At 29.1% G+C, this 23,852-nt stretch overlaps 1 protein-coding gene and 1 long non-coding RNA gene across 3 annotated transcripts in view; both read left to right on the forward strand.

The window, feature by feature from the left end:
* LOC129910130 (uncharacterized) overlaps nucleotides 1–23,852 on the forward strand; it is a 122,652-nt gene that overhangs the window by 21,344 nt on the left and 77,456 nt on the right. The window lies entirely within an intron of this gene.
* Nucleotides 7,215–7,747, forward strand: LOC129910134 (uncharacterized). The gene is made up of 2 exons (XR_008771477.1): nucleotides 7,215–7,634; nucleotides 7,689–7,747. It is a non-coding gene; the product is annotated as an uncharacterized LOC129910134 (long non-coding RNA).

The following is a 23,852-nucleotide window of genomic DNA, read 5'->3' on the forward strand; positions in this document are numbered from 1 at the left end:
TTTTTAAAGCCAATCGCTTACATAGATTGCGACTGAATTCAAATTTTGTGTCGCTCAAAATAAAAGTGATGTAACTCCATCCAATTGCATTTCTATATAACAAGCTTTTAAAAAACGGAATACCATATTACACTACACAATATAAAAAGAAAAACCAGTAACTATCAAAAATATATTGCGTTTTTGGAGTTGATTCCTTCTTATATTGAAAGATATTAACAAAATACGATACCATTGAGCAAAAAACACACATTTTTCAAAAAAAAAAAAAAAATGAGTTACACCACTATTATTTTAAACAACACATTACACGGTGTTACAAAAATGAGGTTTTAAAATATACGCGGGCGGAGACCTATCAGGTTTTGTAGAGCTAGTCGCACTGAATACGAAACGGTATTTGAAAATCCCCTAACACCCCCAAAATCTGGAGTTACGGGCAAAAAACGGTTTTTTGGACCTTCATCCATTGAAAAAATTCTAGCTTCGACAATTTTTTTACCCATTTTCGATTTTTTTACAGTTTCTGATAGAAGATAAATATACTTTTTTAACAATGTATAAAACATGTAACTCGGTTAAACCACTTAGAATTTATAAGCTGTCAAAGTTCAAAAATTCAATTTTTTTTGTCATTTGCCCAACTTCGGCATCAATTTAAAGTATATGTTTTCAAAACAACATGCTATTTAAAAAATATATTCTAAAACTATATCTATTTCCCAATTGATCGAGGTATTTTTTATGAAAATCACTTCAAAATTGGCTTAGAAAAAAAAAATTTTCGATTTCAACCCAGATACAGAAATTGGAACTTTTAGGTATAGAACAAAAATGTTGTTTCGGCACGTAGTAGGATAAGTTGGGCGCCAGGATTTGATGAAAGGTTTTTGTAGAGGAGCTCAATACAAACATTTTTTTTCTTTGGGAGGGGGGTCTATCTCCCCCCGTTTAGGTGGGAGGGGGCATTTTTCTAAAAAAAAATTATCAAAATAAAAAAAAATTATTAAAAAACAACGGCAACACTTACAGTAATAAATGATACCATTTCCAAAAGGCAAAATTGTGCATTTAATTCTAATTTTTAAATCAATATAATATTCCCAATAGTTTTTGAAATAATCGATTTCAAAGTTAAAAATAGGGGAAAAAAATTTTTTTAAAACTCATTTTATACTATTTTTGTCCAGACTGTGAATTTTAGTAAATAAATTACTTAAACAGAAAACTGCCTCAATTGATTCCTTATCGAACCGTGAAAACTATATGTTTCTACGTCTTCTAGTTTTTGGGAAAATTGAAAAATTATTTTATCAGATTTTTCTTTTTTCAAAATATTTTTTGTTTTTATTTGTTTTTATTTTTCAATTTTCTCAAAAACTAGAAGACGTAGAAACATATAGTTTTCACGGTTCGATAAGGAATCAATTGAGGCAGTTTTTTGTTTAAGTAATTTATTTACTAAAATTCACAGTCTGGACAAAAATAGTATAAAATGAGTTTTAAAAAAAATTTTTTCCCCTATTTTTAACTTTGAAATCGATTATTTCAAAAACTATTGGGAATATTATATTGATTTAAAAATTAGAATTAAATGCACAATTTTGCCTTTTGGAAATGGTATCATTTATTACTGTAAGTGTTGCCGTTGTTTTTTAATAATTTTTTTTTATTTTGATAATTTTTTTTTAGAAAAATGCCCCCTCCCACCTAAACGGGGGGAGATAGACCCCCCTCCCAAAGAAAAAAAATGTTTGTATTGAGCTCCTCTACAAAAACCTTTCATCAAATCCTGGCGCCCAACTTATCCTACTACGTGCCGAAACAACATTTTTGTTCTATACCTAAAAGTTCCAATTTCTGTATCTGGGTTGAAATCGAAAATTTTTTTTTTCTAAGCCAATTTTGAAGTGATTTTCATAAAAAATACCTCGATCAATTGGGAAATAGATATAGTTTTAGAATATATTTTTTAAATAGCATGTTGTTTTGAAAACATATACTTTAAATTGATGCCGAAGTTGGGCAAATGACAAAAAAAATTGAATTTTTGAACTTTGACAGCTTATAAATTCTAAGTGGTTTAACCGAGTTACATGTTTTATACATTGTTAAAAAAGTATATTTATCTTCTATCAGAAACTGTAAAAAAATCGAAAATGGGTAAAAAATTGTCGAAGCTAGAATTTTTTCAATGGATGAAGGTCCAAAAAACCGTTTTTTGCCCGTAACTCCAGATTTTGGGGGTGTTAGGGGATTTTCAAATACCGTTTCGTATTCAGTGCGACTAGCTCTACAAAACCTGATAGGTCTCCGCCCGCGTATATTTTGAGTGTTACACCGTGTTATTTACCGATCGAATATATTTTTAAAAATAAACTTCTGGCAAATTTTAAGTTATTAAAAACAACAGAGAGTGGCGAATTATTTGCCAATTAAAGGAGCAAAGTAAATAAAATGCACGACTGTAGTGCATTAGTTGCTGTAAACTAACACTTATGTTAGTTTACAGAAATTCTGTTGATGTTGGGGAAGAGCCGACATTCAGGGCAAAGTTTTGTTAAATAATTTTTTTTTGTTATTAGACTTTTTTAAGAAAAACTAAAAATGCAGTTTTACGCCTGCAAAGTTTAATCAAAATCGTTAGAGCCGTTTTCCAGTTATTTGGTATAACTTGAAGAATTTGTATGGGGGTAAATTTTCTAATTAAGGTAGAAAAAGAACAAAAAAAAAAAAACAACTTTCAGAATTCTATAAAAATCATCTGTACCAAATTTGAAGAAAATCAGTCCACTGGTTTATGGTTGTGGAAATGTGTACAGATGGACGTACTGACGCACGGACAGAATTCCTAGATCCACTTTTTCTTAATTCTCCACCATCGTTATGTTGGTTTTGATTAACTCCTCAAATTTTTTTTCGACACGAAACCAATACCTGCCTTATATAGACCCAGTAAAAAAAAATTGCATACTCATGGTTATGGCTTCACGTCGATGATAACATCTGGCTCACCCTAGATAAAATCTCTAGCTACGCCCATGACGACATGGTTCACCAAAACATGGGAAATGTACAAATCTGAAGTAAAACCTCCTAAACTGGCACGATCAGGAACAAAAACTAGCTTAATATCACCATAAATTGAAATGGCTTCCACATTTGTGGTTGAGTTTAGTGTATTAAATTTTGGGCTCGTGGTAGGACGTTTCGGGATAAGACCGGCAAAATTAAGCACTATTATTTTTTTGGTCATAAAAGTTTTTGTTTCTTTTAAAGCTAAATACAGTGGTCTGCAAGAAAATTCTCCTTTTAATGTGTGCTTTGTGTGCTGATTCCGAATCCGAGGTCAAAATTGCCCTAGCACGTCACGTTTTTAGGATATTCCCGTTATAAAATCTCGAAAAACGATTTTTTGCTGTTTTCGCAGCAATATTTTGGCGTAGTGTAAACTTTTTCAACTAAACTTGTCACAGTTTATAAAAAAACTTATTTTTTTCTTTCAAATTCAAGAAACATTTTTATGCCCTTTTTATGCTTTTTCTTGGATTTTTTTTATTAAGTTAGCATATTTTTTACATTTTTCCTATTTATTTGCATAAAAACATAGTTGTCAAATATATAACGCCAACGAAAATAAATAGGAAAGATGTAAAAAATGTGCTAACTTAATCAAAAAAATAGCATAAAAAAGGTATAAAAATGTTTTTTACTACTTTGGTACTTTTTGGTGTTTGTTTTAAATTTTAAAAATTTTTTTTCCATTGAATATAAACAGTTGTACATGAATCTAAGAGCGAACATCTTTTTGACATCAATTTAGCTAAATTTCTAGCTTATATTCAGTTTTAAAAAAGGAAATTCTATAAACTCTTATTCTGTCTGCCATTTTGGAACCACCATTTTGAAAAAATAAAAGTTGGAAGATTTTTCGTATTTCTCATATTAATATGCTTCAGTGTCCTAAATATCATGACTTTAAATGGCCGTTTAAATGATTTTTGACGCCATAAAGCACCAAATGCACCACTGTGCGAAGAAGAGAATGATAAATAGTCAAATCCCTTTTGACCGACAGATTTTCAAATCCTTAACGAGTTCAAAGTGTCAACTTCATTTTTAATTCCAATTTGATAAAAATGTAAAGTTACCAAAAAAATTGAATTTTGTTTGTATGATCAGTACCTATCTGCCATAGGTACCTACAACGGAAATAGAAAAGTTAATTTTATACAAAAACGGATCCAACGATTTTGATTAAAACGTTTGTGTGTAGTACAAACTTAAGAGCCAACTTTTGAAATAAAAAAAAATATTTTTTGTACCGTTACATAGAACGATTTTTTTGGTTTCTAAATACCTCGTACAATATTAATTCCATTTCAACGAAAATTTTGATACACAAGCGTTTAGGTAAAGTTTATATTAAAATTTTAGAAAATTTTCAAAAATCATATTTTTGGATTTCAAAAAAAAATATTTCAAAACTTTTTTATAAAAAAATTAATTTTTTGAAAACGGATTAGTGAAAAATTTTGAAATTTCGTTTTTAAGTATACCTATATAAATTATTTGTTCAAAATGTTTTTAAGTATACCTATATAAATTATTTGTTCAAAATGGCATACCAACTTTTTTTTTTAAATGTTAGAAAATTTTTATATACATATAAGAAATTACTTTTTTTAACAAATTTATTCCCAAAATCATTTAAAACTCAAAATTCAAATTTTTGGTACCAAAACTTTATTAAATACGGTCATGGGAATACAAAAAAATATTTTTAATTTTTTTAAAAAAGTAACTAGTTTATTAAGCAGGTACAATGGGAAGTTACGGGTTCTAATTTTTCATATGAAATTTTTTTAGAGCAAACTTTTTGAATGTTGGAAGCTTAGAATCTTAGTAGATTTAAAGAAAAGAAACACATTCTAAAATGTAATGACCCTCGTTTGAACAACATTTCACTGAAATGTAGTAAATCTTCTTGGAAACTGGCTGCGATTTTGTAATAATTCAAATAGTTTACCAGTGTACAAGTAAGCTTACTTTTGTTGAAATATTTCTCCTTATTCGGGGTTCTTATTTTATTTCAGTAGTAATAAACATTCAGGCCTGGATGTTTATTACTACAGATCAGATTTATAAGGTTTTTCTCTTTTGGGCTGTTTTGAGCATTTATGATCAAAATATTTGATCAATTGCAAGTGGGTTGGGTACGATATCCCGCTTTTTATAATCCCGTTTTTTAAAATCCCGCTTTTTAAAATCCCGCTTTTTAAAATCCCGATTTTTATAATAACGTTTTTTACTATCCCGATTTTGCAAGCAAAACTAGTTGTTTTATTTTAAAAAATCGCGCGATTTTTTTAAAATAAAACAACTAGTTTTGCTTGCAAAATCTGGATACTTATATGTTGAAGGTACATATTGTGTGGGTTTTACAACGCAAAAAATCAGTTTTACTAATTTTTTGTCTATGTCTCATGATTTTTTTATTTGTGAATTAAGCATGTATTTTGTAAAAAAAATCGGGATTTTCGGGATTTGACGGGATTTAAAAAAGCGGTATTTTAGTAAACGGGATTTTGAAACTTTTTTTTCGGGATTTTCAAAAAAACGGGATTTTAAAAAGCGGGATTCCGATACGCTCCCATTGTAGCATTTGTCTGCAAACCTTTTACGTTTTTGGCATGAAATGGTCATGAAATGACTAATTTTAGCCACTTGTTTCTCGAACGTGAATGTTTTCCAATCTGGTCCGCATATTTATATTGCTTACTTCAAACTTATTGCGAGTAATTATTGTCAAATCACCTACATTTACACAACAGCTTTGTTGAGATTATCTGAAGATTGAGGTTGTTATCACTTACAAATCAACATCAGTCTCCTAAGCAACATCCCTACTAACTAGTCCAGTGCTACGTGAGAAGTCACTGTCGAACGGATCAGTGTTCAAATTTTCAACCTACATATAAATCGTCCTGGTCTTTACTCTACTGTAATATGCTTCTAGGTCAAAGACACAATTTTGGATATTTTCTTCGCTCACATTTAGAAGAGCCAGGCATAAAATTTGCCATTCTACATTGATTTCAAATTTATTCTAAAATAAAAAAAATATCTACAGATTTTCCCATTGTACCCAAGCGGGTACACCCAACTTCAAAGTTCCTGAAATCGGGCAGTAATAAATTTTGACTTTATTTTTCTCTTTTCTTTTGTTTATAAAAACTATTTTTGAAGTTTTTAGGAAAAAATTTAAAAAAAATATTTGATTTGTACCAAATATAAAAGAACCTCCAAAAAACCAAGAAAACGCAAATTGCACCTAACGCCGAGTAATTAAAAAATTACTTCAGCAATAATGGTTTGAGAGCTTAAAGTCAAGCTTTTACAAAATTCTTTCCTTTGATTTTTCCGGTGGCTCAATACAACTAGTTTAATAAGAAAAGATCCACCGAATTCTTAAACTGGAATCGTCGTTTTTTAACCACCTGGAGCCTTTCTTTCTGATTGTAAATATTTTACTGTAGTTGCAATAAGGTTTGCCTAGTTTCATTCCCTGCTAATTTAGCTTTTTGCATCTGTCATTATTATATAAATATTAAAAGGATCAATAAAACTTATCAAGTAATACTTATAAACTGTGAATGAAATACAATAAACGAATAAAGATTTAAAATTTTTGTATCTATGAATAAATCTCAATTCCGTTAAGTTACTGTACAGAACTATAATAGACATAAAATCCTTTATTTTCTTTAAATAACAAAGATTTATGCTCACATTTATATAGGAAAGAAAAATATATTTCTTCCTTAGAACATCGATTCATTACAAAAAAAACACAATTTCAAATTCAAAATCGAGTTGTTTTATGACAAACATCATCACACCACCAAACACACAATCACGAACAAGGTTAAAATTATTCAAGAGATTTGATTACGTCAATATATCTATAGCATTTGGACGCACAAACCGAGGACGATTTTATTACAATTTTCTGCCATTAATTTGATCACGCATAGGCTATAAAAATCGGTGACAGAGATACATCATTTTCGGGGTTATATTTGAAATGCGTGCGGTTAGTAGTTTATATATTTTCGTATAATACAATATATTTTCATTTTATTGCCTACCCCTTCTCCCAAAAAAAAAAAAAAATACCCTAAAAGTCAAAGAATAGGCTTATGGTTTTTTTTTTTTTTCTTAATTAGATAATTCAAATTCATTTGCGTCAGAGGTCGTAAAATAAAACAATCAAACATGGTAGCTGTAACCAATCCATCATCCAATAAGGATTAAACAAAATAGTGCTAACAGTGTTACCATTTTATGACCTTGAAATGAACAAAAAAGTAGTATAAGAGTCTTTAAGGACGATTCAAAGAGATTTATTTTTAATGTCCAAGGCAATGAAAGGAAATACCAATTAATTTACATTCATACAAACTATGTCCGAAATTTATTTGAAGGAGAACCCAAGGAGGTCACCAAACATCCGTAATCACTTGAACCAATTTCTATGCCAAAAATTTCTTCCTTTCATCCAGAAGACTCAACAATTTCCTTCGAACTTGAGATTGTACCATTCTTCACTCAAATTAAGCGGAAAGAAATTAGTTAGGAATAAAGAGATAAATTTGAAATCATAAATAATTTCCTATTTATTCCAGGAGAAGATAGATACGAAAAAAAAAAAGAAAAATTGGAGACAAATCAAATCAAGGAACAACAGCATCCCAGAAAGGACCACAAAAACAAAAATATGTATGAATCTAACAAATGCGCATTTTTTGAAAAGGAAAATCCATAAATTTCCACTCGAATAAATTGGAAAAAAATGTTTTTTTTTTTCTTATTTTTTGTCTTTACTTTTTTGAAGCAAGGAGAGAGAGAGAGATACTATACATCTTTTTGCTGACGATGCGATGGTGATGTGTGCAAGTACTAGCAGTATAGAAAATCACACACATCAAAGCAAAAAAAAAGTGAAGATAGAAATATTATAGAGAGAAGCAGCATGAAATACATATGTATACTATGAGAATAAGGTCATACACACGACATGTTCTATGTTCAAGACATGAGGAGCACTAGAAACTCATTGGCATGGAATGAAGCCAGTAACTTGAATGAAATTGATTGAAGTTACATCAAAATGCGGTAAAATTTTTGGATTTTATCTTGTATAGATAAATTATAATAGAACTATCTTCTAACGATTGAACGTCATGTTTTATCCTTTTATTCGAGTGAAATAGAGGAAATAATTTGGTTTTAAAGTTAAATTTAATTCAAAAATTTTTGGTGAATATAAATCTCTATCATTGATCAGCATAATAATCGGATCTTCTTTTGTCACTAAAGTCGCATATGTGAAAAAAAATATTTCGAAATCTTTTCTTTAATATGCCTTTTTTGTACTATTCTCTGAAATAATTAGTGCATTTAGATCAGGGCCGTATTATTGGGGCTGACGGGGCAGTACCTCGGGCCCCCCGACAGATGCGAAACCAAAAAAAAATCAATCTCAAAATCGTAGCTACACGGAGAAAAAAAAAACACATAAAATTAAGCGAATCCTACTTTAAATTAATCGGATTTCTGCATGGTTTTTTGCTAAGATCACTTCCACCTTAAATTAAGGTGACAAATCATATTAATTTCTTGAATGCGCAAATTAGAAAAAAGAGGTTGTCTGTAAAGACGGTTTACGGACGATGATTTAACGTGATAACGTCGTCAGAAAACAGGTTGTGTGCTTTTGTTTAAAATGAGTCAATTGAAGCGTTTATTTATTTCAAACAATCATAATTTACAAGAAAAAGGTAAACAAAAATACCTTTTTTCTTTTCTCATTATATTAATTTTTTTTTTATTTTAAAAGCTTACAAAAAAAAATTAAACCATTAAAAAGCCAAATATTTCTTCTAAATAATAAAACCATTTATAAATTTTTACAATGAGCAAAAAGTATTAAAATAATTTACTAAAAACAATCATTTCTTATGGAAAAAAAGTGAAAAAATCATTTTCATCACCCAAAAATTCATTTTTTTGATATAACAACCTATAATAAAATTTACACCATCTGAAAGCTTATTGCTTCACCTCAAAATATATATTTCAATCATATCTATTAGGCATCTACAAAAAGAGCTAGAATTTTTTGAACTCGATCAAAAAAAATAAACATATAAGTTTATCTTCTCACGCTATTGGATCAATTTTTTCAATGACAACCTATAAGAAATTTTATATCATGAAAGCTCATTATTTCACCTTTCAAATAACGTTTCAATCTTATTTCTGCGATGCCTAGAAACAAATTTAGAATTTTTTAAAGCCAACCATGTCGAAATTGGTGGCTATTCATGATCAACAGATCTCAACAGGTGTTTTGAGGGTATTTCGCAAGTTTTTTAATTTAACATTGTTTAGCTTGTACAGAATTTATAGTTATGTGTGATATATCAAATGAAAGGTAATATCATCAGGATGCTCAAAATAACGTTAAATCAAATTTGTATTTGCTCTGGATCAAAATATATAATCCGTTAAAAAATAAAACTTTAATTTACCGTTATCTCAAACTTGTGTTTACGAAATTCATTGAAATTTTTCACAAATATAGTCCTGTCTATTATCTATCTACAATATAAATTTCATTTATTTATCTGTTGAACAAAAAAAAGATACAAATAAAAAAACAGTTAAAAACGGTAAAAAAACTTGGGACAAAAAAACTTGTTTTTCCTGTTATTCGGTCAAAAATCATTTTAAAATACCAAATTTTTGCACATGTATGCGCACAGTTATAGACTACATGTTCTATAAGTTTAAAACTTTTTGAACACTACAAAAAATTTAAAAAAAAATAAAAACTCACCAAAAAATACCCCAAAATAAGTAGGTGTTTTTCAAAAATTCATATTTCTAAACGCAGAGACTTAAAAAAAAATCCGTATTAGACCCCTAATTTTTTTTTATTATCTTTCTAATGACGTTTTTAAAATTGTCAAAAAAAAATTCCCCCTACCTATAATCACTTATTCGTCAAGGGTCTACTTCATGCTTTAGTTTTAAAAAACCATTTATAACTTGGTTTTGAATTTTTTTTAGAATTTTTTTCAATACCATTGTCAGTCTTGTTATAAATTTATCTATCGATTAAAAAAAATTCAACTCTTTACATTGTCGTGTTTAGAAAATAGCTAATTTTTTGCAATTTTGTTTTACCTATATTTACTCTATTAAAAGACGGACATTTTTAAAATCCTTCAAATGTATTCAACTTTATGTTATTATCTTTCAAATAACCTATAGAAGATTCTTGTATCTCTAATAGTTTATTTTTAATTTTTAATTGAAATTTTTGCCGCACTGCGAAAGTGCGAGAGTGGAACGTTAGAAAATGGCGTCACTTTTTTGCGGTGTTCATCGATTTATAAGACGTTATCACGTAAAAATCTCATTCCACTGTAATGAAGAGAAAATTTAATAAACCATATCAGTTGTTAGGTACCTATGTCAATTAAAGAGTTTTTCAACCATTTCTTTATTATTTCTGCGAAAAAAAAAAATAAAAAAACACCAGAAAAGCTGTTGCACGGCTTAATTTTAAATAAAAAACTTTTAAAATTAAAAATTCGAAACCAGTGTTGTGTTAAGAAAAAAAAAATAAAAACAAAAGAAATAAAACAGTTTCGCTATGCTGATGTCATAATGAGTTAGCTAAGGTAAAAGATGACGTCGACGCACGGTACCATCAAACAAAAAAGGCGACACATCTTTCTGCATTGTGTCGCCGTGGTTCGTTTATTTGTTTTTTTTTTTTTTTTTATTTTAAAAAAGTTTGTATGTTTTTGTTTTTGTATTAAGTGAAACTTCTTTCCAAAACGGGAACAACAGTAGGTACACAACACAAGCAATATGAACTAAAAAACATGTAGATATTCGACACATGAAAAGTGCTATACCGTTGAAATGTGCATATTTTCCGAACTAAATCTACCCTACATATGCGCCACACTCCACAATATCACATGCCAACATACCAACATATACTAACTACATACATGAGGACTTTTCTCTTCGCACTAAAACTTCAAGGGCTGACTTTTTCACGAGCGTGAACATAAATTCATAAAAGTTTGACGTACTTTTTGTACTCTTTTGCTCCCCGCACCCTTCACCTCAGATGAAGCTCTTATGTTGCTGAAAGCAAACAGACCTTTCGAGTTTTATATAAAATTTTTTTATTTTTTTTTGTTTCCTTTTATTTCATGTGCTTCCTTTTTGTAATTTTTGCCTGCATCGTTAATTGAGTGTCCCTGAAGGGGTGTCTTTACTCTCTACAAAAATATATAAGCCCATTCCCATAACTATAGATAAATATACCTAGTTGTTGGATACTTCATTTAGTGTGGTGTAATGTGGTAAAATACCGCGGTATACCAAAGTTAAACAAGAGGGCTGTATGCTGTACGCAGTTTCCTCTTTCTCTTGTGCAATTTTTATTGAGCCCGGCCCGTTCCCGGTTTTGGTTGAAAGAGATGGAATAGTTGCTTCCGTTATTATTAGAGCTATTCTCAGCTGTTTTTGTTTTTCAACTGTTAAATACGCTTAAAATGTCAATTAGCGTTGAGAGAACCCCGCTTAACCACTCCAGAGGCAAGTAATGCGTTTTTGTTTGGTTTATTATTTTTTTTTTGCCTTCCTTCTTGAGAGCTTTGGAACTTGTAGGATTTTCCGCACAGAAAAACAAAAAAACGACGACGATGAAGGAATCATATAAGAACTCCAAGAGAGGAAGTGAGAAATGAAAAATTCTTCATTCATATTCAGTACACACTGAGGACTATCACGGATAATGGTGAACTGATGGTGACTATAGTGAGTTGAAGAGAAGCGAAGCTACTTCACTCTACACATTGCTCTAAAGGAAGTGAGATTGTAGGGCACTGAGTTGGTTATATACAGACCCATCATAAAGGAACACCCAGTGACACACAATTAATGTGCAGGATTAATTGGCAGGATAGGATGGCACTATATAGTACTTTTCTCTGATCCTGGGTGATAGTTCGGTATGTCAGTACTTGTACACATCATCCCAATGCAACCATATGAAGAGGATGCTGCATAACTGGATGGAGAGATAAAAATGATGAAGTGTACTCAGAGGGCAGAGAGCAGACGGGAAGATGGAGAGAAGTTTTTATTTATAACATCAACTTAATTATGAAAATGAAATGTCATCATAAGTATGGGAATCCGTAAAGAAGCTTATAACCTATACTATACAGTGGGTTTCAAAAGAAAATTCACAGTTACTGGTAACTTTTTTGTAACCAAATTTCTCAGAAATTGATCATTTTAGTTATTATTTAAGAAATTTTATTTATTTTTGAAAACAAAAATGGCAGAATTGTATTTTCATTCATTTGGTAAAGGCGATGGCAAAAGCATCATTTCCTGAGTCATTTTTGAATTTATGTCACTAGTTTCAAAGTAAATGAAAACTTTTTTTATTTTTTCGTACCTAGATAATATTTTGCAAATTACTGTTTATAGTTATGCACTTCCACAAAAGTTGAGATAACAATCAAACTTGACATTACGATGATAGATAATGTTAAAAAGTTGACCCCGCAAGGTAGATTGTCAGCCAGTCTGTCAATCAATCTGTCTATCTGTCCGTAAAATTATCTGCAGCTTTAATTGAAAGGTTGATTCTCATAAAAAATTTTCTTAAAAACTGCTCCTACCACTTTGAAAAAAAAAAAAACTGAAGAGATATTTCTTGAATAAAGTCTATTTTTTAGAGATGCCGCGAACATTCGGCCACTATTCGGTATTCGGCCTATTTTTCTGGTATTCGGTATTCGGCCAAATACCAAATGGAGAAGAAAAAAAACATAAATTATTTATTATACCAAAATGTGTGTTTTATTAAAAAATTTTAATTTTAGCACTTAAAATCTACTAAAGGCAAGTTGTGGTGTTGTAAAAACTATTTGTTCCGCATTTGTTGGTAGTAAACGATTACGTTTATCTTCGTAGACTATTCCTGCTTCGAAAAATAGTCTTTCACTGTAAACACTTGTCCCAGGAGAAGAAAGGTAGAATTTAGCAAACGAGGAGGTGATTTCTGAAACCAGCTATCTGACCTGAAGGCAGTTTTGAGTAAAATGCCAAAAACCTTTACTTCGTAATACAGAAGATATAGAGCAAAATAATCTTCTACAAATTTATTCTTTACGAAATTTTAATAAAATTAAAGTTTTCAAAATAAATATATCTCAAGTCTTTATATTAAAGATTCCTTATTAAAAAGTCGGTATATCTGCTTTTGGAAGTACGAGTATAATTGCGTTATGTCTTCTTTTGGAAGTAAAACTATTAAAAAATTCTTCTTTTGCAGGTAAAATCACGATTTTTTTTAAAATTTTTTGTAAATAAACCTTTATCAATATCAGTATTTAAGTTTATAACAAGAAACAAAAATACATTTTTATAAATGAAATTGAATTAAAATGCGTTTCTGGATCGCACGTACTTGCTCTTGTAATTTGGAGTGTCTATTTTGGTTATTTGAATAGCTCTATATTTCATTTTTTTTAATGATAAGAAATAACAGTCTGTAAATTTTGAAAAAAATTGGTACGAAATAAGCTAAAAAATAAGTCAATTTTCGCAAAAAACCACAAGCATTATCCAAATTTTTGAGAAAAACTAAAAACACAGATTCTTAATATTATTTACTAAAACCCTTAAGTACACAAAATTTAATTAAAATCGTTCGACCGTTTAGGTCCTAGCACGCTGTACAGATGGACGAACGGAACTAAGTGATGACGAAACCTACTTTTGTAACTCCTCCATCATCGTAATGAGGCATTTTATCATACGTCAAATTGGTATTTTTTTTTACTGAAGAGGCCTTATTGGAAACAACATTTTGAGTAGGCCATTTTGGAAAAAATATTTGGTGTTCAATAGGCTGTTTTGGAAATAAAGTCGTTTTTTGACATTGAATAACTATCTCTGTGTGCTGTTAAGAAAATTATTTTTTAATGAATCAGACGCGCGTTGAAAAGACCTAAAAAATGACATGAATATCTCATTTTCCAATTTTTTTCCTATAGCTGGAAATCAGCTCCTCAAATGTTGTCAAAATATGAAATTTTGTAGTATGTGTTGACCACCACTTGTATGGGTCCGCCGTTCGATCTTGGCGAACAGTCCTCATATATAATTCGATTTTAGATGTCTACCTTTGCAGTACTAGGTAGTGTGTTCAGACATTTATCATAAAAGTAGTTCAGTTATTCATCGTTACAATACGATGTTGTTGGAAATTTTTTAAGCTACATCTATTCTTGAAACAAATTATAAAATTTTTGAAATTACCAAAGTTTTTTTCTGAGTGTCCTTGGCCGAATATTCGGTATTCGGCCGAGGAGCGTGGCCGAATATTCGGTATTCGGCCAAACCAATGTTCTCGGCATCTCTACTATTTTTAGATAAAAGATTTTGTTTTCGAAAGTCATTATTAACGGGACCTATCATGGAACGGTTTTTTTATTTTTGACATGCATATATAAAACCTTTTTTATAGCTGTAGCATAAATAAAAAAAAAATATTTATGGGTTTACAAAAACTTTGGCTTTGAGGCAAAATAACTGCAATCTTAATTTTTTTTTTTTTTTAATTAAGAATTCAATTCCTATTTTATGTGCTCAAAATTACGGCAAGAAAGAATTTTATGTTTAAATTTTTTTTTAACTATGTATTATTAAACAATTTTTAAGAATTAAAGTTTTAATAATGTAAGGAATTTGACCTGTAGGGGAAAAGTGATAACCTTGAGACAGTGCAAACAGTGAGACAATCAATTTTTCTCATTTTTGACAGCAGGCATAATAACGGTCAAAAATTGTATTTCTTCTTCTATGTGTTTTAATTTTGTTTGTATAACCTAAAAAAATCAGGAACAGAACTTTTTTATTATACATATAATTATGTATAAAATTATTTTGTTCTTTCATAAAAAATGTCGTTTTAAATTTTATATTTTCCGTAAAATAACAAAAAGTGAACAGTGAGACATAGGCTTAAAAAAAAAATCTTTGAATTGAAACTGATTTCAAGATGATTTTGTGCATCTCATAAATTCAAATAAATTATATTAGTGTTTGGAAACGGGTTTAATTTATTAAATACTTTTAAAAAATTTGGCGAAAAAACGTCTTTAAATTAAATTAGGTATGTTTTATATTCACATTTATGGGTTGATTAACATTCAGTTCACTGTGGCGTATACGTAACATATTAAAATTCGTTGTAAAATTACTTCATTAAATTAGAGTTCCAACATTCTAATGAGATTATGAAAAGAAAAATGGGTGATCAAATTTATGAAAATCAAATTTATGTGTCGAATATTTTTACAAAAAAGTATTCATGGTCTAAAAATTCATATTTGAATTTTTAGATTTTGATGGTGCCTAATTTGTTGCATATTATGTTTGATTTCAATTAAATCTGTAGTTTAGGATTTTTGTTCGTAACTTGTACAATTTTTATTCAAAAAATAATCATTTTTATCAAAAAAAAAAAAAAAACCAAAACCGATTTCTATAGACCGAAAAGTGAATTTATGTTTTTTGATTGATTCTATAGTCAGAACTGGACGAAATTGAAATGGAACCACACTACAGGCACCAGAATACAATAAGAATTATAAAAATTGGTTCACCCATTCTAATGTTATGAGGTAATAAACATTAAAAAAAAAAAAAAAAAATATGGACGAACTTATAACCTCCTCCATTTTGGATTTCTGTTAAAAAAAATATACCTTTATTTCAACAATTTGTGCAACTATTAGAATAAAATCAAAAAATTTTGACTAAATATATTGAAGACTAATTTAGATATATATTTTTTTTTTTTTCAGAAATCTTTTTGAAAGTATTTGCAGAAACTAAAGCTTTTCGTTACCCCTATATTTCACTGTGGTCAATACTACCCTATATGCTAAATGTTCGATCTCTTGTATTAATTATTTCAAGTGTCTAAAAATGCCACATAATTTTTTAATGAGTCAATCACTCTACTTCCTTGAAAAACAAGAATCTTCCAACTAATTTTCACAATAATTAGTAATTTTGCAACCAATTTTGTTGGAATAAATTCTTTGTTCTTAGTAAATAAAAAAAGTTCTGACACTGTTCTATAAAGTAAATTGAAAAACTTAATTCATTCTTGGAACTGTTTTGTTTCCAACATACCCTCAATGAATTTCATCGAAAAAATGCTTCATTATATATTATTGAATGTCAGAAATGAAAAAGGAGTTATTATGGTAAACTCACTAACCCTTAAGCTTTGGCTGCATTCAACCCACTCACTGCCTTATGCCAACAATAACCATCCACGATAAGTAAAAAAAAAAACAAAAAAAAAACAAAAATTATTAAGTTCTCTTTTCCATCATTTAACATTCATCATCATATCACAACGACAACAGACTGTCATTGTCGGTCGTCGTCGTCAGTCTACCTCATTCTTATTTCCCATTAAGCCCCCTCAAGCTCTTTATGTCTGCATAGCAATTACATATATTGATTTTTAGTTCCCCATTCTCCCAAAAAAAATGAAATAAAATAAAACAAAAAAAAGGACGAAAAGAGAATAACGATAGCGCTTACAACACATTCATGTTTTTCTCGTCTGATGTATGTTATGGGTTGGGAAAGGTTGATTTTATTTGCCTTTGATTATCCATTTTATTGGAAACGATATGGGCAAAAAAGGACATTTTGAACATCGAGAAACGTTCTCTGATATCGCCAAGCATTATACCTATTTGCTCGGTGATGATGACGAAGGAGGATAGGATAGTGAAGATAAAGTTCGTTCACATTTTTTGACCCCAAAGGGTGGTCGAACGAACGAAAAAGGGTTCAACCAAAAATAGCTTGCGATAGCATTTTCAATTGAAGGACTGAGAGAGGTACCTCTATATTTTTGGTCGTTTGCCAAAAATTGGAATTCTTTATGACATCTGCAATATGCATTTTCTATATAACCAAATACATATTCATATGTATGAAAGCATTCATGCAATATGTTTGACATATTAGTACTCGGAGTTTCATGTTTGCTTTTGTTTGTTTTTTTTTTTTTTTTTTTTTTTTTATTAGAGAATATATTGCATTTTGTGCAGACTTTTAGCAGTTTTGAATATGAATTAAATGAGTTGAGAAGGCATTTAGTGACGTGTTTTGTAATATTCAAAAAAACGTTGTTTGGCATTATTGGATGACTTTGTGTGGTTAGTGGAATATTTGTGTTTTACATTTTAAATTACAATCTTTATATGAATGTCAGTTACATTTGCAAGACGGCCTAAAATAAAAGTAAACTTAGGAAAATAATCAATTACTTCTAATAACACTGGTCGGCAAAAAACTAAAAAAAAGTCGGGAGCAAGAACTTTATAAGGTGATTTTGATTGACTTTAGTGTGCTGAATTCAAAACTGTTTACAGATTTTTTCTATCACGTCTAGTTTTTGAGCTATACTCATCACTATTTTCGCTATTAAGCTTCAAAAACTAATTTTTAATTGAGTTTTTTTTATGTTTAGTCAAAAATATATATTTTCCGTAATATGCTGCTCTTTATAAGTCCAAATCAGAAGACGCAAGATGGAATATGATTCAAAAAACCATTCATTACTTTGAAAAAAATAATCAAGATTTTGAGATATCTACCATAAATTTCTTTTTTCAATATCTTTGAGAAAAAAAAAATAATTTTGAAAAAATATAAATACCTTTAGGACGTGTTAATATGGCGTTTTGAGATTGCATAAGTAGTTTTGGAAAAAAAAATTAACGGTGATGTAATTCGATGTCAAATGTACCCAAAAAAAACGCGTTTTTGACCTAATAATATTCAATTATTTCAAAAACGTGACGTGCCAGTGAAATTTTGACTTCAGATTCGGACTCAGCACACAAAATTCCTCTCGAAAAGTAGGGTTTGGTTCTTGCTCTATATCCGTTGCCGACCAGTGTATTCTTATGGGGCCCTAAAACATGGTTTTACTTAACATAAAATTGACATAAATTCGTTGTGGAAAAAAAAGTAATTTTCCTCTAAGCAGTGATTTACAGCCAGCGTTTATGAACTTTGCATATACATTTTAATAGATAAACATTTTGTTCTATTTTCAGTACAAATAGTACTGATATAGAATCTTTTAAATCAACAGAAACAAATGCATTTCATATCTGAGCATTGCTGATTTGAATTAAAAATTAAATACAATGTAAATAAAAAAAATGTTACGTATACACCATAGTGAACGAATTTAATTTTTTTTTTTGTGGCTTTTATGTAACATTAAAATTGTTTGGCAGAATTATGTCAAATTTAATTTAATTCTTTGTTAAATTCACTTGTTTTTGTAAGATCAACGAAATCAAATTTGGTTATTCTTGCTTTCGTTAGTGTTACTAAAAAATTTTTGTCATTTTTTCGGTACTCAATACACATTAACCTTCATTTCTAAGTTCCACATAGAAAATTAGCTATGACTTTAAATATTGTATGTCTTAAGCAAAATATGTTTTCTATTTCAACTTTTAAAAGATGTTTTCAAAATTTTCCGAACATTTCCCAAGATTTTGAATTCCATTTCTGTCAGCTATTTAGAAAACCATATAATATCATCTCATTAAATTAATTCACACCGCATATTCCAAAACTATATCATCCAACCCAAATAAACTTTTCGTCGTCATCGTCTATCTATCTACTAATAAATTCAAACATGCGTTTGTGTTCTAAATTGATGCAATTGCGTTCCACCCCATATATGTATTAAATTGATAATGCTAATGCACACTCTCTATGCTTGCATTTAATTAATTTGACAAACACTATTTTGCCTGATTATCCTGATTCTCCAGCTTCTATTGGTACTGGTTGTGGTTGGTGCTAACAAAGGAACAAAAACAGCTGATATATGCAATATATATTCGAAAGATCCTTGCATGCAGCCACCATCTGTGTGTGCAGTAATAATTAAATCTCTTTACTCAGTCAGTGTTGATGATACCTAATTTGATATAATTGTGAATTTGGCAAACAATAATAATTCTACTGACGCAATGGAATGAAACTTATATCTGTTAGTAGAATGGTAGAAAATTTATTTTAATGTGATTTTCTTCTTGTTGGAATGATGTTTAATAAATTTTAATATTCCAAGAAGGATTTTTCTACTTCAATAATTTTGATGAATCTTCAAATTTTCTGTCAGTTAGAATTCAAATTAAACTCAATTTTTGACATTTTCTAAATAAATTCAGTTTGCTTATCATCAAAATCAGAAAATCTTCTCATTTCAATGAGTTATGACTTTGTTTTCTTTTAATTTTTTTTTTTTTATTTTATTTAAAAATCCAACATTGCGACCTTAAATAATATTTTTGTATTCCTTCCAAAATCCTGACAACGTAAGTTTTTCCTTAACCTATTTCCAATGATTATTGAGGCAGAAAAACAAGTTAAAAAATAAATCAATTTATTAAAGTGTGAAATACAAACATTCAATGCCCGTATTTTTATGGATTTTTTTGTCTTCGATTTGATTTTATTTTATTTTTATGTTTTTTTAAAAAGAATAAATGAATACAAAAGAAAACAAAAAATAAACAAAAACGAAAACAGATTTTTAAAAAGAAAAAAAAATTAAGATATCCCATCAATGATTATCCACTCGATGCCAACTTCTGGTCCATTTCCTTTATGTTTTCTCTTATTTTTTTTTTCTTCGAAAAATAAAAACCATGGAAAAGATATTCCAATGAAGACAAAAACAAATCGAGCCTTTCAAACCAATCCATAATATTTCAGTTACTTTCCTTCGATTTGCAGGAAATATTTTTTTTTCTAAAGATGGAGAATGTTGGTATTTTTTCTGTATCTAAGGTCACATGTTTAAGGTGTTTAGTGCTTTTACTTTAAGGGGGCAATTCACCTTGACATAACTTTTATAAAAATAAAATAAAAATAAATACAAAAAAAATAGTACGTATACGCCGTAGTGAATCATTATAAAAAAAATACGTATACACCACAGTGAACTACACTTGCTCTATATGTTGTGCAGTTTTATTTAACCATATTGGAAAATCGAAAATTTGTACAATTTGAAAAATTCTGCTATCATTATTTTAGGATTTTTATGGGCAAATATTATGCAATAAGCTTATTATGGTAAAAAATCCGATTATGAAAAAGTCACCAAAGCCATGATTTGAGTGGGTTCTTATTTTTACTGGATCAATTTAATTTGAAAAAAAAAGAATATTAATCACGTATACACCAGAGTGAACTGTATCAATATCTTGTTACTACTAGTCAAATTGTTCACAAAACTTTTTTTTTATAATGAGTTTTTATTAAACGTGGGATAAAAAGAAAAAGAATATACTGCCAATTTATTTTTTCTGAGAATGAAATCCTATTTACCATGTTTGTGGGTTGTAACTTTTCTAAACCTCAAACATGATAAATTTTTTTTTCAATTCAACGGAAATTAATTGGCTCTAAGGGATGTAGATACTTTTATCATTTTTTAATGCTTTGAGTTTTTGCGATGTCAATCTTTTTTGTATGAGATAATATCATGAATTTTCAATTTTCATGAAGGTAAAAGATACATTTAGAGAGTTGAATTCATTCATGAATTCAAATTCTTAGAAAAATATCACAACATCATTTTTACATAGGATCAAGTTGATGTTTTTATATATAATCTTGTGATAAGTAAAGTGTGTTCTTTTATTTAAGATAATAAGTTTCTCAGAAAAAGCTATTTTCATTACATATTGCTTTGAATATTTATGAAATGAAGTTATAAAATTGAAATAAAAAAATATTTTTTGTACGGTTATTAACAGTACCTGCCATAGAACGCTTTTTTTGGTTTCTAAATATCCCATACATGACTAACTCGATTTCAACTAAAATTTTTATACAAAAGAGTTTACCTAAGTAACCATAATATTAAGCTTTTAGAAAATTTTCAAAAAACACATTTTTGGATTTTTAAAAAATATTTCAATTTTTTTTTTTTTTTAAACGGGTCAATGAAATATTTCGAAACTTCGTTTTTAAGTGTGTGTTTGTTATTTTTTCTTCAAAATTGCATTCCAATTTTTTTTTTTTAACCTGCCTATACAGGTTCTAACATTTTTCAAAAAAAAAATTGGTATTTAATTTTGAAGAAATAACAAGCACGCACTTAAAAACGAAATTTCGAAATATTTGATTGTAGTTCGGTCAAATTAGACTAAAATAAGGGAGTTAGGTTACATAAATTCCCAGCAAGATGAAAATTGGTAGGATTGTTGGAAACACCATCATAAATTAAATCTAAAAAGTCCTCATCGATCCGAGACCTGGAAAAAAATTTACTTGGGGTCATATTTCACAAAAACTGGTTTTTATATATAAAAAGTGTCATAATATTTTTTTTTCTTAGACCCACCGTTTCTTAGGTATAACGGTTCAAAAAGTTGAAGTTGAGTTGTAATTGTCATAATCAAGCCATTTCTGAAAAAAACTAAAAAGTTCCTAAAATTTCGATATATATCAGTGACCCGTTAAAAATAAAATGCACGACTGGGTCGCACGAACTTGCTCTTAGAGTTAAAGTTGCTTAATTTTTTAAGACTTTTTATATAGAAATTTGGAAAAAAAAAATAAAATTCGTTTTTTAAAAAAATAAAATAAAATCTAAAATTGAATTGCCCTCCAAAACAAGTATGCAGTTTTGTTTAATATATTAACATGCATTTTTAGAAAAAAAATTTTCAAAATCTTTAGAGCAGTTTTTAAAAAAACTAATTTTTTATAAATAATTTTTTGGAAAAAAAGTTTTAAAATTAAATTGGTATGGCATTTTGTAGAAATCACTAATCAACATCTAAAAACAAAATTTCAAAAAAATTCAATGTCCCGTTTTCGAAAATTTGATTTTTCAAAAACAAATTTTCAAAATTTTTTTAAAAATCCAAAAAAATTTTTTTTTGAAATTTTATTTTTGGTTTATATATAAATGATATAAATGCTTCTTCACAAAAAGTTTTGTTGAAATCCAAAAAGTAGTTTCGGAGATAATCGGATTTGAAAAAAAAACGGTTCTATGGCAGGTACCGTTAATAATGATTTTCAAAAAAAAAATTTTTTCATTGAAAGATAGGCCTTAGCTTAAAACTTACATTTGAATTTTTTAAACAAAATCGTTGGAGCCGTTTTTGAGACATTTCAATTTTACTAAAATCGGTATATGACAAGTAGGGGAGAGTGGGGCCAAATGTAACACTTTTTTCTAAAATCGATGGTTCTCCTACAAATTTGAAAGTGGGTCAACCGGACCTTTTTTAAATTAAAGACCCATGTTTTAGCTCCAAGATCCATCATAAAAATTTAGCAAAACATAACGGTAATGTTGAAAAATAAAGCTTCCAAAAAAAAAATCGTGTTGTTTCAACTTACCCCACATACGGGGCAAAGTGTAACACATACCGGGGTAGGTTGTACCAAGAACTAAAAATAAGAGAAAAATACCTTTATTTGTTTATATTTATTTATTTTTAATTAATAACAATAAAAACAAACCTCAGTCATGAAATTTTGGTGCAAAATTGTAAAAAGTGGAGCAAATCCAAGATTTCCAGAGAAAATTTGACAGTAGTCTTAAATAAAAGTTATTCGAATTCATAAATTGTTTTATAAGCTTTATGAATTCAAGTGGTGGTTCAAAAATGTGTTTCCAATTTCAAAATAAATACAAATTCAATTACAAGCATTCATATTCAGGGTTGTTAATTATATTAGGTAAACAATTTTTCAGTATAGGTAGGTTTTTACATGGTACAACTTGCCCCGGAAAAATGTTACAACTATCCCCAGCATGAAATTTGGCACACAAAATCAATTTAAAAAAAAAGCGAAACTGATAAAGACATAACATATACACGCAATTTGAGCCAAAACACAGTTGCATATAACAAAAAAACACTTAGCACTCTATCTTTTTCGGGTAAAGAGGTAGACCAAAAATAAAATTAAAAAAAAAAGTTACAAACATGCATTTTTTGGGCACCACTAGTGTTACTTCTCACCCTGTCGTCTAATCTTCATCTGAAGAAAATGTGCCGGTAGATATGCAAAAATTGAGCATTTTTCTCCTTTACGCGTTTCTTAATATTGAAAGGAACATCGCTTTTTTTAGCTGTTAATTCTTACCCCTGTTACATTTAGCCCCACTCTCCCCTACCGTTATTTTTGGTCCAAAAAAATTAATTCCAAAAATCCCTCTGGAGAGTTGCCAAATAACGCTACATACCAAGTTTGACATTAATCGGTCCATCCGTTTAGGCTGTAGCTCCTTATACAGACAGACAGACAGACAGACTGACAGACAGACAGACAGACAGACGGACTTCCGGGACCCACTTTTTTGTCATTCTCTACCATCGTAATGTCATGGAAAAATGTTATCTCAACTTTTTTTTTTTTGTACGAATGCATAACTTGATATAGTACCTATATCGCAAGTAAAAAATATTTTTTACAATCCAAAAGTGTTTTTTGAAAATTTTCTAAAAGTTTATTATATTGTTTACTGAGGTAAACTGTTTTGTATAAAATTTTTTGTTGAAATCGAGTTAGTCGTGTATGGGATATTCAGAAACCAAAAAAAGCGTTCTATGGCTATAAAAAAATATTTTTTTAAAAAACGA

Source organism: Episyrphus balteatus, chromosome 2 (assembly GCF_945859705.1).
Source record: "Episyrphus balteatus chromosome 2, idEpiBalt1.1, whole genome shotgun sequence".
NCBI lineage: Eukaryota > Metazoa > Arthropoda > Insecta > Diptera > Syrphidae > Episyrphus > Episyrphus balteatus.